Below are 17897 nucleotides of genomic sequence, written 5' to 3' on the forward strand. Positions count from 1 at the left end.
GCATCTCTGTACTTAAAGAGCCATTGTCAAAAATGCCACATCGTAGGAGGCAGACTTTTCATTTTGTCAGCATGCTCACCTTAGCACTCCCCAAATGGGGCTCATTTATAGTGTCATGTATCTGCATAGCTGTGTGGGTAAGGTCTTCTGTAAGGTCACTGGACACCTTTGAGTTAAGATCTTCTACTTGTAACAGAGCATTGTAAGCTGTGCACAATTGTTTTTCCAAAGGGCTATATCTGAATTCTGTGCCCTTCCATCATTGGGACCAGAATTTAATAGGTACACATTTATGTCAGATCCCAGAAAAAAGAGTCTAACATATAGAAGGAAGGTCTGATCCAGGAGCCCTGCTGCTTATCTCACAGAAAATAGGTGCCCCATAAACTAAAGAATGAAGGCTGTTCAAGGCTGTTCCAGCCACAGTGGTGCCTCAAAGGCAGGAAAGACAAGGTCAGATATGTTTATAAGGTAAACAACCAAAAAGGCCTGCTCTCCCTAGATAGATAATGTAGCTGCTTTTCTAAGGAGAATACTGTGTCAGAACTCAAGCAACCAATCAGCCCAGAAATTAATAGGTACTCACCCAATTGAGGCACAGAACACACTCAGCAGGCACCCTCCCTCCCAGAACCCTCCCATCCCAATGTGGGTTTTTCCTTTAAAAAATGCTGCTCTCAGAGACCTGGAGCCATTATCTTTCTTTCTTTTTTCCTGCTGGTTCCCACCTGCTTTCTTCCTCTAATAAACTTTAAACACTCTACTTAAAACATGACTCACTGCATTGTGTGGATTCCTGAATGACTCCAACCTAACATTTGGTGTCAAAAACCCAGGATGGAGAACAAACTGAGGTTTGAGTTTCCTGGCCCCTTGGGGCAATAGGGCAGCCTTCCAATCAACTCTGTTCCCTGAGCTATAGCCATTCAGGTTTCCATGCATTCAGCAGCTTGAGTCCATCAACTCAGACCACCTTGATGTGATGTCAGCTTACCCTCATGTTTCTCAAATATCTGCAACTAATTTGTCCCTAGGTAGGTAAGTGACATCTTTCTGCCCAGGTCCCCCCTCATGAGTTTTTTTCAGTGTCCCATTGACACCCTGGCCCACCCAGTGTGGTGTCTCAGCCTGCTTCAATGTGGTGCCCAGCTTCATAAGCCTAGGAAAACCTGAACATTCAGTCAAAACTCTCTGACACTCCATGAGCATCTTTCCCCATTGCAGCAGTCAAAGTAATCCAGGGGACACCTTGGGCAAAAGACTGCATGTGATTTCCTGACCCTCAATGGCAAACCAGGATGCATACTTTGTTGTTGCAACAGGTTATATGGGCCTGGACTGTTAGTCTCACTTGAGCAAAGTTTTGGGTGGCCTCTGTAAGCCTCTAAAGGAGCAGGAGACTGTGAATCTCTCATGGGCAATCTCCATAAGCCTCTGATGGGCAAAGTCCCCTAACAAACCACAAGCCTCTCAAATTTCTTAAATAATCATAGGTAATATACAGTCACTTTTTAGTAGCTCCAAAACTGAATTTCCTCCTAAATCTACCCCCTCAGATGTTTAAACTTCAATTAAAAGGGAAAGTAGAACCAATACAATTTGGCCACAGTATCCTTTAGAACAACAAAAACGTTAGCCAGAAAATGGCACTTTGAATTGGCAAATTCTCTACGAACTTAATTGTATTCAGCACAAAGACAAGTGGTCTGTAGCTCCTAATCTCAAGCTTTCTAAACTATTCAGTCCTGGCTATCTTTTTGTGAGTCTGTCACCTCCTACCAAATCCTCCTCCTTCACAAAAAACCCTTCTAAGGCTTCCACTTTCCTCTCTACAAAAGTTAACCCTGAAAAGCCTTTAGACAGCTGCTGCTTCTTTAACCCTGCAAACCATCTCCATCATAACTCCTCTCTAACCCGTTCCACTCCCCTCCTCTTGCCCTTTACCCCTTCCCCTTCCTTCTCATCCCATTACCAAGTCCTCCTCACCTCACCCCACACATGCACAGCCCACTTGTCATTTGCATGCCCCTCCCCCATCTCCCACTCCAGCCTACCTCTTCCAGGCAGGTGGGTGCAGCACAAGCCTGGAGTGTATGTGCCTGGCCTGGCATAACCAGAGGATAAATGAAGAAGGTGAGAACTCCTCAAGTTACCATCTCCTGCATTTTTATTATCAACAAACCATCTCCATCCCTAACATTTAGCCTCTGATTTACAAACACTAAATTTACATCCCAGTAAGCTGCTTCAATATGTAAATGACCTCCTATTGTGCAGCTCCCCTGAAGCCTTATAGCAAAAACTCTCTTCTTAACTACCTCCAACAGAAAGGATATAAAGTTTCCAAAGATAAAAAATAATCTTCTAAGCCACAAGTCACTTACTTAGAAATTTCCCTCTCCCCTAACAAAAGGAAAACTTATTTCTCTATTTGATGCAAGATCAGGTGAGCCTAACTATTTAAAACTATGTTTTCAAACACTCTGATCCATGTCTCATTGGCTGGATCCCTCAGTTCTGTGCCTACCTGCTGCCCAGAAATTTTTCCTAGAGTACCAGGACTGGGAAGTCCAAATGAAAGTACCCACCACAGACAAACACCAAACACATCTGAGTTAAGGTAGCTTTGCAATCAAGACCTTCCCTGTGCTTCATAAGTCTGTAATCTTTTGTTTGTTGTGTTCACTTTGCTTTCTTTTGTTTTGATTAGTCTAAATGTAATAAAAATAACAAAATCTGTAGCTGAAGTCAGCTAGCCTTTTATGTGTGGTATGGCTAGCTATAACAAACTGTCTCAAGAAAGACAAAGAAACCTGTAAGTTAAAAGAAAAGTTATAGTTTAAAAATATGCAGACTTTCACCTTTGCTTTAATATCAGGCCTTCCAAAGCAATTAAATAAAAGAAATAATGAAAATGTGATAGCCTATCAGTTTTTAAAATTAAGAAGTCAAAAAGTCCTAGTCAAAAGGGTCCTTGCAAAAACCTGAAATTGCTGGAAGGGCATCAAAAGTAACTAATGCAATTTAAACGTCAGTAAAAGTGCAAATTGTCAAACCAGTGTCATAAAATAGTATCTCTACTAAGGAATCTGACAATGAGAACTTTGACTCCCTCTCTCTATAAAGAATGTTCTGTTTTAAATATTTAGCATCATTCTAACAAGTTTGATTTTGGTGGTAACAGCATGCTGTATAGAAGGTATAAAGAATGTTTTCCTAATTGAGGGGAAGAGGAAAGTAGCTTTGTCCTAAATGTCTGATTGTTTAGGAATGTGGAATGAAGCCTGGATGGACAGGAATGTGAGATAAAGCCTGATGGATAGAGAAAGTTGCAGAAGGTTTGTAGAGTAGAAAATTTATTTCTGTAGTCAACGTTGAAAGATAGATACAGAGAGCTGTAAAAAGTTTGTGAAAATAATTATTTCTGTGATCAAAGTTTAAAAATGGTAAAAACTAGTAATAACACTGCTTAACAATAGAACCTCACAACTTAAAGAAAAAAAAAGTGGTTTTATAAAACCAAATAGCATTAAATATTTTAACCACCACCCAAAGCAGTAATTAATATTCAATGTTGTGGGTATGTGCCTAATAATTCACAAAATATAAACATTCCTTACCATACTGGAAGCTCCTCACATTACTGTCTCCTGCTGTTTTTATTAAGAAAAAAATTTCCTTAAATTATTAAGGTGTTATTTATTAATAAAAGGTTGTAGAAATGTTTTTCTGAGTAATCAGTGTAGAAAGCAAAAAGTCTATTTTATCAAAATAACTTCTTGCACTTCATGTTAACTTTATTATGTCCTTGATTGTTTAAAAAATATTGTATTCTCATTTTTAAGTGTTGTCTTTTTTTCAAGCCTCACAGCTTTTAACATTTTGCTTTCTCAAGGTCAGCCCTAAAAGATATCTCTTTATTTCCAACAGTTATAAAAATTTGTTCACCTTGAAAAAAAATGAAGTGCTAAAAATGATTAATTCATGTAATATGTTATAAGTTGCAGAAGAAATGTTTAAACAATGTTATAAATATTAAAAACTTCTAACCTTCTTTTGGTTACTAATGTGCATAACATCAAACAATAATACAGTACTGCTAGTTATGATTCCAGTTATTTTTAAAGTATCTGTCACAAAAGCAGCCAAATTTCCTTGTAAGTTACACTGTTTTACTCTAGTACTTTTCTAAAATTGCTTGCAGTTAGCTACAAGTCAAAGCTTCATCTTCAACAACAAAGAAAAGCTTTTTTAAAAAGAGGAAGCAAGGCAAGTATATAAGTTATGTTATAAATTTAAACAAAAATTAGACCTCTGTTTTAATTGAAGTGTTTGCATGTTTAAACCAGGCTCCTAGCACTGTGCCTGCATGCTGTCTCCCCATCAGAGTTATTGGTGAGACCCATTTCTGTGGTCCCTAGAACTATAAAGATGTCAACCACATCACATGGATGTGCTCCAGAAGTAAATGGACACATGCTGTTACTGTAAACACCTTTTACTACAAACACTTTGCATCTGCCTGTCAAAAAAGACTTGATCACTTTGGCTTTTCAGTGGACATTTCCTCCAGACTAGCTCTGCTGCATAGTGTCAGAGGGTGCTGTGAAACAGCCCAATGGAAGCCTGGAACCCACAGCCCTGCTTCCCAGAAGACCAACAATGCTGCACTACAACTGTACCAAGAAAATACCTCCCAGAGCTATAATTGCCAGTGTGTTATGGTTGAAACCTAAAAACATAATTAACACTAAAGCCTGCTCCTATGAGGGGACAGCATGTATGGTATTGTAAAGTTAACACCCAATGCAGCACAGGAAAACTTGAGCATTCATTAGCATTCAGTGCTACACATATATACCAAATAAATATAACAATGTCTCTTTGATATTAAATCATATGCAAATAATAACCATCATGTTAAATTATAGCAAACTAAATGCATTTTCTAAGTGGTTAATGAATTTACCATGAAATAGAAAATAGCCCTTATTGCCATAGTTTTATTCTGCTTTTCACTTGTTAGTCTTGATTGTTGCCTGTACTGTATCAGTAAGTTTATGTCCACAGCATCTTCCTGATTAATATAAGAACCTATTCACCCTTGCTCAGCAAAAAGCAGTTACAAGAAGAAAACCTCCACCCACTTTCCCTTTCATAAAAGATGTTCACAAAATACCATTTCTTAAAAATAAGAAAATGTCTCATAAAAAAGAGGATTAATTGCTGAGTAAGTAAAAAATATTCAATAAAACTTTCTCTCAAATTTTCTTTTATTCTTTTCTATGCAATATTCAATAAAACTTTGAAATTTTCTTTCATTCTTTTCTATGCTTCTAAAGCTATTCTACTCCCCCTTATGGGGCCAGTAACCTTGTATTAATTTTCTTTTTTGCTCCTTGCCTCCTGCAATGTCTAATTAAATTTATCAATAGCATAAATTTAATCAATTTATCAATTTAACCAATAGATCAATAGCAGCCATGACTTACCAGTGGAATTCCAAGGGCATGCTCCTGTTCCAACAAAGATTTGAAAGCCTGCTCCTGCAGCAGCAAGGGCCTCACTACCAGCTGGTTCCAGCAGAAGATATCCAAATATCAATCTAATAATGCTAGAGCTTAGTTCAAAGCAACTCTTCCCCAACTCCATCCATGCCCAGCTGGAAGTAGCTAAGAGATGTGTGTGATGTCCCTATTCCCTACAAAGGTTGCTTTGAGCTAAGTTAAAGTCTTAACCCAAAATTCAACACAAACCCATACTAATTTTTTATTAAAAATAAACAGCAGGAGTGTCAGACCCCAGAAAAAAGAGTCTAACATATAGAAGGAATGTCTGATCCAGAGGCCCTGCTGCTTATCTCACAGAAAATAGGTGCCCCATAAACTAAAGAATGAAGACTGTTCAAGGCTGTTCCAACCACAGTGGCACCTCAAAGGTGGGTAAGGCAAGGTCAGATATGTCCATAAGATGAACAAACAAAGAGTTCTGCTCTCCCTATGTAGATAACACAGCTGCTTTTCTAAGGAGAATACTGTGTCAGAACCCTAGCAACCAATCAGCCCAGATAATAGGCACTCACCCAGTCAAGGCACAGATCACACTAGCAGGCACCCTCCACCCCCCGATACCCTCCCATCCCAATGTGTGTTTTTCCTTTAAAAAATGCTGCTCTCAGAGAGCTGGAGTCATTATCTTTCTTCTTTTCTGCTGCCTCCCACCTGTTTTCTTCTTCTAATAAACCTTAAACTTTCTACTTAAACCATGACTCACTGCACTGTGTGGATTCCTGAATGACTCCAACCTAACAATTTAGCCTGCTCCCTTTGCCACAAACCCCACCAAAAGCCAATATCAGCACTGACCACATCCAATTCACAGGGTATATTGAGGTACACCCCCCTTAAATCCTGTGCTTCTGCCATAGTTTGCTTAACCTTTTTAAACACAGCCTGCTGTGGAAAATCCCATTTCCATGCTTTTCCTTTTCTAATTAGGGTGTACAAAGGTTTTGAAATTCAAACTAAATAGAGTATAAACTCTTTCCATTAACTTAATAAATCAAGAAAAGCTATTAACAGTACAGAAGCAAGCAATGTGGCATAACTTTGTATTTTAACAATAGCTGAAAGAATAGTCTTAGTTTTACCCAACCAAACAATATCCAAGAACTTGATAAAATATTCAGGCTCTTCTGGAAGTTTCCACTTGGAAGGTATCCTTCTGGAAGCACAGCAAATGTCCATTGTTGTTTCCCAAACATAAAGCCTAACACAGGTTGACTGGAAGAATCTAAAATCTATGCTAAATAACATATTAGCAAGGTTTAACACAAAATGAAACAGACCTAACGTCATGCTAATGTCTTGGAACAATGTGGTGATGTTCAACACAGCTGCAAAGGAGGGGTTACCTTATTTATCTCTCTATAATTAACATTCTCCAGGAGCCATCAGACTTCTTTACTGATAGGGCAGAGGGCTCTCTGCACAAATCATGTGTTTGAACAGCTCTTCCAAGGTTTTAGTTCCTAGCTTAACAAACCATTGCTTCTTAGGTAATTTACTCCACATTTTATGGGGCAAGTTCCCTTCAAGAGGCCATACAACTTTGCTTCACTTTACCAGCCAATTAAAAAGTGAATGTATATCAGTGTTAATTCTCAGTGAGTAGAGGCTGACATAGGGAAGGGTGAGTGGAGATTGTGGCCAGTTTGCTTATAATTGTATGTCCTGTAAGCAAGGTGCTCCCTGCTCCACTATTCCCATAGCTTTAGCAACCAGTTCACTAATGGGTCTCTAGGTTTTGTCAATAATGGTTACTAATATCTCTTAATTTGGCAGGGAAAACTTTCAGGGTGAAATAAGCACCTTTAGATTAGGAGCTGCTGCTACTGTCCAGACCTCTTCCCTCCTTGGGAGATGAGGGTGTTGAACTTCCTCTGTTTTAACCCTTTGTTGGACCAGAGGTCAAGCATACTTATTTCCTTTACTATTAATTTCCCAGTTGTTAGGTCCAGAGCCATTCAAGAATCCACACAAATGCAACGAGTCATGGTTTAAGTAGAGAATTTAAGGTTTATTAAAAGAAGAAAGCAGGGTAGGAGCCATCAGAAAGGAAAGACAAGAAAAATGGCTCTGGCCCTCTGAGAGCAGCATTTTTTAAAGGAAAACCCACATTGGGTGTTGGGAGGAAGGGTCCTGCTGAGTGTGTTCTGGGCCTCAATTGGGTGAGTGCTTAAGAGTTTCTGCTGACTGGTTATGAGGGTTTTAACACACTACTCTTAATCTTCCCTTGTCCACCCCCTGGATCCAGGTGCCACTGTGACTGGGATTTCTAAAACAGCCTTCAACCCTTAGTTTATGGTGCACCTGGTATCTATGAGATAAGCAGCAGTGCCCCTGGATCAGACATTCCTTCTATATGTTAGACTCTTTTTCTGGGGTCTGACACCAGTCATATAGGGGCTCATCATCTTTTGATGAGGAATCAAGAGGGTCCCCATTAGAAGAAGCTAAGGTACACCTATCTTGCCCTTTGGGCAGTTTATGCCCTCTTACTTTAGTGTGCTGACATGACAGTATTTCTAAACTTTTATCCAGAGCATCTTTCAATTCTGCTTGTGCTAGCCTTGTATCTTTCTCTAGCTTTAATTTATCTCACATGAAGCTTATGACCCCTTTTGCTGCTAAGCCTTCCTTAGGAGTGACACAAACAGTCTCTAACAATGGCCAGCCCACCACAGCTGCAGTCTGGCTACTAATCCTGCTGGAAAGGTGCAAGCACCTTTGTACTCCTCTGGCAGGTCTCATCCATCTAGGAGGGTAGCCACTCCACCCCACACTGAAGTTCCAGGCCACCCCAGTATCCCTCCCAGGGCCAATGCTCCTGCACCTGCTGCAAGAAGGCTATTATTCCAGCCAGAAGGTTATAAATATTTCCATACTCCCTTGGCAGGTTCCACTCATCTAAGAGTGTAGCCACCCCTCCCCACAGAGACATCCATTTATCCAGGAAGTTGGGCACCCCTGCCCACTTAGATGTCACAGGCCACCCCATTATCCCACTTCTTTCCCTTCCCCAAGTTCATGTTATCAATGTCTGCTATCTTTAGTCTCCAGGCTGGCAGCTATTTGATTCTCCTGGCTGTGTTTGCCAATTATCATGGCCCATGAGGATTTTGTCAGTCCAGAGGCCAAAGAAGACACCAGACATTGATACATGAATGGAGAGATCATGAAGGCTCTTTCAGGCTAGGCAGACACCAAATTCATGGGGAAGTCAACTGTGTGATTCAAAAGGACAACAAGCCAGTTATAAGTGTTTGAGACAAGACATTACTAAGAGTGCAAGCATGGGAAAAGAGTCTTGACTGTGGGGGTGTGTGGTGATCCATAGATAACCACAACATTTGGGAGCCAGAAAGCCGGTAGACTAGATTAAAATTTGCCTGTGGGAAGTCTGGGATACATTTACATTTTGCTTTTTAGTGAGGCCAAGAGTTTCTCACCTTCTGTTTACTTCCCATTTCATGTTTTAAAGTAACATTTTAAGGTTAATTTACCCTTTTTCCAGTTAATTTACTGGCTTGCAAAGATGACAAGTTAAACATTAGCTGCTTAGGTCATGTAGACTGCTGTGCACCATGATCTGCAGGCCTGTTTTGCTCAGGCCATGGGCTGCCACACATACTTTGTAGGGTTCTGTTAAGATTTAAATACAATGGCCAATTTAGGTCTTGGCTGCCATTGTTGATACAGCTTGATGAATCATTGTACTATTAAAAGGGGTCTTACCACTTCTGAATATACTTTAAAAACAAAGGGCATGATATGCCTAATTCTTGACTACTACCTAGTCACATTTTAAAACATCTTGTTTGTATATATGTATTTGTGTTTGAAATTACTCCTGAAAAATGTAGCAATTAGAAATATCTCTATTACTTTGCAAAGAGAAAATCTGGGTGCTTTTTTGTGTCCTTCTCTTTGAGAGGAAGCACAGGAAAGAAGCACAGGGAAACCTTTGCGTTCCAGAGAGCTGTGACCAGGAAAGTCTACTCTGGTAATCCAGTTTATTTGCATAAATAGTAACATTTCATGCCATGATTCAAAGTTCTAGTTTAAAAAATAAGGGCCAGTCAAAAATAACTTTAACAATAAAGATTTCACAGAAGAGTTCTTGATTTCTCTGTCTACATACTTTCAGGGGTGACACTTTTTCCATTTGTGGTTTCAAGTATCCCTTTTCCATCTCTCATTCTGCAATGAGTTAAGAAAAGAAAAAAATCCCCATTTTTCCTTTATTAAGTACAAGTGCAAATGGTGTAATTCTTCCTCTTGGTTTCTAAGATTTCTATGTCTACCCTTGTACAAGTCGACTATTGGATATTCTTAAGCACTATATATGTTGACTATTGTTGCTCTGTAGCAATTTTGAAAATCTGAAGTGTGAAACCTCATATTTTGTTCTTTCACAGAATAGTTGTGCTATTTCATGTGGCTTGCATTTCCATATGAATTTTAGAGTCAATTTGCCAACTTCTAATAATACTTGAACTGGGATTCTAATAGGGATACTATTAACTTGGTAGGTCAGTTCTGGGAGTGTCACCATCTTAACAATTTTAAATGTGATCCATGAACATGTATTGCCTGTCCATTTATTTTGGGCTTTAGTTTCCTTCAGAAATATTTAGCAGTTTTCAAAGTATCAGTTACATTTATTCTAAGGATTTTACTTTTGATGCTATAAAAGATTTTTTACATTCATTCAGAATTTTCATTGAAATGTCTAAATTAATTTGGTTGTTGTTTATTGATGTTGCACCCTGTTATCTTGTTGAACTTTGCTTTTAGTTCTAACAGTAATTTAGTGAATTACTGACAGTTTTCTATACACAATCATCTCCAAATAGAAATAGTTGCACATCTTTCTTTCAAATATGGAGGCATTTCTTTCCTTGCTTTGCCTAATTGCTTGGGCTAGAGCCCCCAGTGCACTTAAGATAAATGGGGCAAAAATGGGCATCCATGTCATGTTCCTGATCTTAGGTCAGATGTATTCAGGTTTTCAAATATGATATGGGTAATTTTTTAAAAAATTCCTTATCAGATTCATAAGGGCTGTATTTCTCCATTTGTTTACCATTGAACATTTTATAAAATGAAACATTACTGTATCTTTGTTAAAAGCCACTTGGCTATAGTTTTTTATAATTCAGTTTTTTTCTGAGATATGTTCACATACCATACAATCATCCGTGGTGCACAATCAACTGTTCATAGTACCATCTTATAGTTGAGCATGCATCACTCCAATCTATTTTGGAACATTTTCCTTACACCAGAAAGAATCTAAATCAGAATAAAAAATAAAAATAATAGGTTTTGTGTCCATTTTTCTACTTATCCATCCATTCACTGGATAGAAGGAGTGTGATCCACAAGTTTTTCACAATCACACTGTCACCCCTTCTAAGCTACAATGAGACAAAATAACCTTCAAGAGTCAAGGCTACTGCATTGTAGTTTGATAGTTTCAGGTATTTACTTGTAGCTATTCAAATATATTAAAACCTAAAAAGTGTTATCTGTATAGTGCATAAGAATGTCCACCACAGTGACCTCTTGGCTCCATTTGAAATCCCTCAGCCACTGAAACTTTATTTTGTTTCATTTTTATCCCCCTTTTGGTCAAGAAGATGTTCTCAATCCCATGTGCTGGGTCCAGATTCATACTCAGGAGTCATATCCTGCACTGCCAGAGAGATTTACACCCCTGGGAGTCAGGTCCCAGGTAGGGGGGAGGGCAGTGAGATCACCCACTTAGGTGGCTTACATAGAGAGGTCCACATCTGAGCAAAAAAGAGGCATTCAGGGGAGACTCTTAGGCAAAATTATAAGCAGGTTTAGCCTCTGCTTGCAGCAACAAGCTTTATAGGGGCTAGCCCCCAAACAGAGGGCTCAGCACATCAAGCCACTATTTCCCAATGTTTGTGAGAACACCAGCAACAATCCAAGTGAGGAAGTCCAGCACCTCTGCATTTTCCCCAAGCTCTTCAGGGAGGCTCTGAATATATATTTTTATTCTACACCCAAATTACTTTAGGATGTGTTGCTATTTCATTCTAACCTATACAGATCTACCATAGCTCACTTCCTATTCAAAGTTCCATGGAATTGTAGTGTTTGAACAAACTGACAGTAGAAGTTATATTGTTTAGAAAATATAGATGCTACACCAAATAAACATCTCTTCCCTTGGTCTCACATGGAAGTTGAAGTTTGAACACAGTCAGTTTCAACATTTACCCTTTGGCCCAATTTGCTCTAGTCTTAAGCAGATCTGCTTCATTCATATCTCTTATTGAAGTCTGGGCTCTATTTCATCTTTTTTTAAACATTTGCTGTATGCATTAATACTGATACTCATATCTGCCAAGCTCTGGCTCTGAGTTTCAGGCATAACACAGATACCAAATGTTCCAGAGACCAGTCTAGTCACTAAGGGTTCAACATCTCAGAGTTTGGAGATAGCCATTACAATTCAGGAATAGATTTGACTGCTGTAAGAGCTTACAATCTAGGGACCATTACAATAATCATTTCCCTGTTAGGCTGTGCTCTAAGATTTAATTCTGAGTTTACACATTGTAGTTAGCCCATATTTCTGAAGTATTATAGTGATTGCCTGGGTTTCCAGCATACTTCACTCAACATGCTGTCTACAGGATCCAATCACCTCATTGTGTGTCTCACAGCTTCACTCCTTCTTGTAGTTGCTCGATATTCCATTGTATACCTACACCACAGTTCACCATTCTGTTCCTCAGTGTACACTTAGGCCACCTCCACCCATTGAAATCATGAATACTGGACTTGGCTATAGTGTATTAAACTTTTATGTCTATTTTCATGAGGCATGTTGGGATGTACTATCCTATTCTAGAATCGTCATTCCCTGGTTTCAGAATATGGATAAGACTGTTCCCATTACTTCTGTTTCTAAAATATATTAATTAGAATGGTTTTATTCCTCTCTTAAAGTTCTCATAGATATTTCCTGTACAACCATTCTGGTGAAGAGATTAATTTGGGGGAATTGATTAACTATGGATTAAATTTCTTTAATGCATAGTGGACTGGAGTTGTTTGTAAAACTCCCTTACTGTAATGTTCCTGTCTTTGGTAAGTATTGATGGCCCTCCTTTCCTTTCTGATATTTGTATTTGAGTCCTATTGCTTTCATTCTTTGTTACCATGGCTGGAGGTTTATCACTTGTATGATGTTTTCAAAGAAGAAGTTATTGATTGCATTCATTACCTCCATTGCTTTAGTAGTTTCAATTTATTTGACAATTGCTCTAATAGTAATATGTCCTTCATCCTTTAATATTTTGAGTTTTCTTTGTCTAGTTTTATAAAATGACAGTTTAGGTTGTTAATTTTTGATGTTTCTTCATTACTAATATATACCATTTATACTAGAAATCTCCCTCCAAGTCTGTCTTGCTGTATCTGCATGGTTTCATATTTTGAATTTTCATTTCCCTTAATTTAAATATATTTATTTCCCTTTATAATACTTCTTTGCCCACCTATCATTGAGGAATATGTGAGATTCAATTGGGAGGGAACTCATTCTCCATGTAAGAGTGATGCCGACCTGTGGACAAGAAGATGCCCCATTATTCAGGGCAATGGAAAACAGGATATAAGAGGAGAATCTAGCATGAAAAATGGAGAAGAAAACACATATAATGAAGGAAGGGTGCAAAGAAAAAGGAAAAAATAGATTGGACACAGCTAAAAATATATTGATGAATTCAACGTAATAAAAATTATTGTTATAAATAAACAATATGTATATCCATATATGCATATGTATGCATTTATATATGTGTACATGGACACTTTATAGATTTACAAAGGTTTCTGCATGCACCATTACTCAGATGAATACACCAAAAGGCTTATTGTATCCCTATCCTGGCTGTACTATAGAGAGTAGAATGGGAAGCCTATACAACAACCCTTGAAAGAATATGAACAGAACAAGCATAATTCCTGCTCCATGGAAAGTGTACCAAGAAACCCACTTCCATTAAAATATATCAAGTCTCCCATTTTCACACTAGCAAAAGAGGATTCAGGGCCAACTGTGCACTCAGCATTTTCCTTTGGAGCCATATGAATATTGATCCTTCCTCTCAAAAGTGGTGAATTTGTAATAACACTTACTACCTCTCACTGTTATCATGAGGAGTAAATGAGTTATAAAATATGATTACTTTTTAATTTCTTCTCAGGACAAGAATAAGCAGTCAGGCTAACTTCCTGACAGGCCCAGAGAATATATACTGTTTGAAGGGCTGAGAAAATCTAGCTTAAGTATTTTTCAAACCAAGGTTTGGAAAGTGAGGAAAGAGGAAATGGATACAAAGGACATTGGGTTAATGTTCTGGGAATGATCTTCAGAAGAATGAGGGCTGGTGAGTTGTCTATTAACACCATGGTTTCCACAATGATAAGGAACAGGGATCTTGGTGCCAGATCTCCAGAGATAAAAGCTCAATTCCAGACAGAGATAGTAAACCCATGTTCCCAGGTAAAACATTCATTGGCATGATCTTCCACATCCTTTCCTTTCTGTAGAATGACTGCAGAAGGGTTCAGAACAATTCCTCTGCTCTTTCTAGGCATTTGTGTCTACATACTGTTCTTTCCCATGGTGAGGAATGGGACTGGGTAGAGGAATCTGGAAATTCAAGTCCTAACATGTGGAAAAAGGAATGCCAAGAGGTTTTAGTGAAAAGTTACAAGAAGTCACATAGAGGCAGATAATACAGTAAGTGAGATGCAAAAATGAAAAGAAGACTGTGATGAACCTGAAATTAAGTAAGGTGAACAAATCAAGAGACACAGAGGAACCACTGTGTAAAATACAGTGATGGAGCAGATAAAAGAATGTGAAGGATCTTATGGGTTGGTGGAAATGTTCACAAACAGAAAATGGTGATAGTTGCATCATACAGTTTCTTTACAACATATCAGTGTCTTTTATATTTAAAATGGGTGAGTGTTAGGTCACATAAGTTGTACCTCAGTAAAACTGTTAAAAATGCTTAATATGCAGCTTCATTGTGATTGTTTCCTTTGTATAACCCATGGCAATTGAGAACATGTCCTTATATAAACAATATGTACATGGATAATATCTTTACTTTTAATGAGCATAACTTGAAGAATCCAAATATCCATTGAGAGGAAAATGGATAAACATTTTGTAATATAGTAATTCAACATCAAAGGACTGAATCAATGATAAAAACCAAGAGAACTGCAGATTCACACAAAAACAATCCATTTATGGATGGAATAAACCCAAAATAATAGTTTGAGCAAAAGATGCAGGCACCACGTGGGACCCGACTCCCAGGGGTGTAAATCTCCCTGGCAATGCAGAGTATGACTCCCGGGGATGAATGTGGACCCGGCATCGTGGGACTGAGAGTATCTTCTTGACCAAAAGGGGGATGCAAAATGAGACAAAATATTTTCAGTGGCTGAGAGATTCCAAATGGAGTCAAGAGGTCACTCTGGTGGACATTCTTATGCACTATATAGATAACACCTCTTAGGCTTTCATGTATTGGAATAGCTAGAAGTAAATACCTGAAACTGCCAAACTCCAACCCAGCAGTCTGGACTCCTGAAGACAATTATATAATAATGTAGATTACAAGGGGTGACAGTGTGATTGTGAAGACCTTGTGGATCACACCCCCGTTATCTAGTGTATGGATGAGTGGAGGAATGGGGATAAAAACTAAAGGACAAATGGGGTGAGATGGGGGGATGATTTGGGTGTTCTTTTTTCACTTTTATTTTTTATTCTTGTTCTGGTTCTTTCTGATGTAAGGAAAATGTTCAGAGATAGATTGTGGTGATGAACGCATAACTATGTTATCATACTGTGGACAGTGGATTGTATATCATGGATGATTGTATGGTGTGTGAATGTATTTCAATAAAACTGAATTTAATAATAAAAAAAAGCCAAAAAAAAGAAGCCAAAAACAAACAAACAAACAAACAAACAAACAAACAAAAAAGATGCAGGCACCAAAGGATAAATTCTAATTTATCTCCTTTTTATGAATGTGAAGGTGTGGCAAAACTTATGTATGATGTTATAAAATCAGAAGAGTTTTGAATATTGTGGAAGTTGGATACTGATTGAAGCACAATGTGTTATTTCCTAGATTAATGGAAATGACCCCTACCTTGATAGGGTTGTGGGATACAGTAGGGGATACAAGATGAAATGCTTGAAAAATTTGAGTAGTCATTCAGTTAAGAACATCATATTATACTGTATTTCAATTTTACATCAATTTAAAAAGCACTGTAAGGAAGAAAGAAGAATGGTTATAAGAATATTATGAAGAAAATCATGTTTAATTTTCATAATCTTCCCCCCATGTTCCACCTCAATGATGACTGGTCCAAGCTCTCCATTGCTGGTGGGTTCCAGGCAGAATGTTTGAGAGTTCTCTAGAGTTTGTTTTAGGCTGGTGGATCCATGGTTATGGGGCAGAGTCCTGTGGTGGCCTCAGTACCATGGAGGGCCTGTGAGGTTCTGTGGAGCTTGTATTTTGACCATCCTTGGGAGCCTATGAGAGGGTTTGATGGAGAGGATGTCCAATGATGTAAGTCCAGATCTCACATTTCAGAGCCACAAATGGGAGTCAGTAGTCTGTCCAGCTTGCATTGGCTTTCTGGTGGGTATTCTATTGTTCAGACTAGTGCAGTCTGTTAGAATGCATGTTTTTATAAGACAAGAAAAAGCTTGCAGACACACTGGCTGCACTGATAGGCTAGAAATTGCAACACCTTTCCAAGGTTAGCACAGCTCAAAAGAGGCATACATAGACTGAGTCATCTTTAGAGAAGGGCAGGCTGCAGAGTCTTTAAACATTCCCAGCCTTATGGACACCTACAGAATGGTGAAGAGTATGAGGGTAATGCTGATGGAAGAATTAACATTTCTGTCCCAGAAGCAAAGGAAGAGAGCTCCAAATGCTTCAAACAAGATGAGATGGGGCGATGCTAAAAACACTGGTGTCATAAGAAGTGTTCATAAGAATCAACAGAGCACAGACATTTGCATACCCACCATGTGTCCCACTTTCTCTCCCTGATGTTTCATCCTCCAAGAATGGGCCTGAACTTTAGCCAGCAATGAAGTTTGGCTCTATGCATGCATCCTAAACTACTATCTTGCATTCATCATCCCATTCTTCATCTGCAGGGCATTGAAGCAAAAAGATCCATGGGAACCTGCTCCATGGCCTGGAGTTCCTCTACCTTCACCTACTGGACACACAAGTGATGTTCTTCATTGTCAGTTCATCCTTCAATCACAGAGTGTTGGACTTTCAAGAACACACCCAGAAATGTGGAACTTTCTTTGTAGAGAAACTGAAAAATCACTCAACATGGACAAAGCTGCTACTACTTAAGAATTTATATATGTTCAAGGGACTTAATGAAAGTCATAGTGGTATGTTTTATGTTTTTATTTGCTTAGAATTTATTTATCTGTTTATATATTATGTTAATATTCAAACTCAATTTGATATATAAATACAATTTGAATATATATATATACATTTTAGCATTGATACTTTTCAATTTTGAAGAACTATTCATTTGACACTGTAAATTTCCAACAGTCCTAATTTATAAGTTAAAGCAAAATCATTTTACCAAGCCTTGAAAAAAATTAAAAACATGTACTGTAGATCATTTTAGAGCAACATTGTATTTACAGGGAACTGTATATAATTTAATGTTGTATTATAAAATGAAAAGGATAAAAATTAAAGTGATTATGTCACATGGAGATGTTTTTATTTCAGTGTCATTGTGCAGTAAAATAAGTTTTCTGGGGAAGAAGAAATACCTCTTGATATTATAAAGAAATATCCACAACCCCAACACTCACCCCTTTCTCTCTCATCTATGGTAATATGTCAAAGGAAAGCAGAGGGAGCAGCAAAGAGCTCCTTTCCCAGGGAAACACTAGATATCCTTAAATAAGTAGTTTTACTCATAAATAATGCCCCTGCAGTAGATAGCACAAACAGAAGATTTCTAAATGAAGATGGATGAAATCAGCATGTGACCCTGTGAACATCTATGGGGTTCACATGAGAAAAATGACTGATAAAGCATCATGACTTCTCTTCAAAATAGAGAAAGAAACCTGTGTTTGTGCCTGAAAATAGAGCAGCAATGATTAGAAAGCAAGTCTGTGTCCTTTGGAGGCTGAAGTTTTAGGAGAAATAGGAAGACTGTAATGGAAATTAAATGGATTACACAGTAATTCAG

General features: G+C 38.2%; 1 protein-coding gene across 1 annotated transcript in view; it reads left to right on the forward strand.

Annotated features, from left to right (window-relative positions):
• The window catches only part of LOC119531486 (zinc finger protein 705A-like), a 231384-nt gene extending 214352 nt beyond the window's left edge, over window positions 1–17032 (forward strand). Inside the window, exon 10 of the mRNA XM_037832782.1 lies at window positions 16816–17032. The gene's annotated coding sequence lies outside the window, so the exon portion shown is untranslated. The remainder of the gene's footprint in view (window positions 1–16815) is intronic.
• Window positions 17033–17897: the final 865 nt, after the last annotated feature.

Source organism: Choloepus didactylus, chromosome 4 (genome assembly GCF_015220235.1).
Source record: "Choloepus didactylus isolate mChoDid1 chromosome 4, mChoDid1.pri, whole genome shotgun sequence".
Taxonomy (NCBI): Eukaryota; Metazoa; Chordata; class Mammalia; order Pilosa; family Megalonychidae; genus Choloepus; species Choloepus didactylus.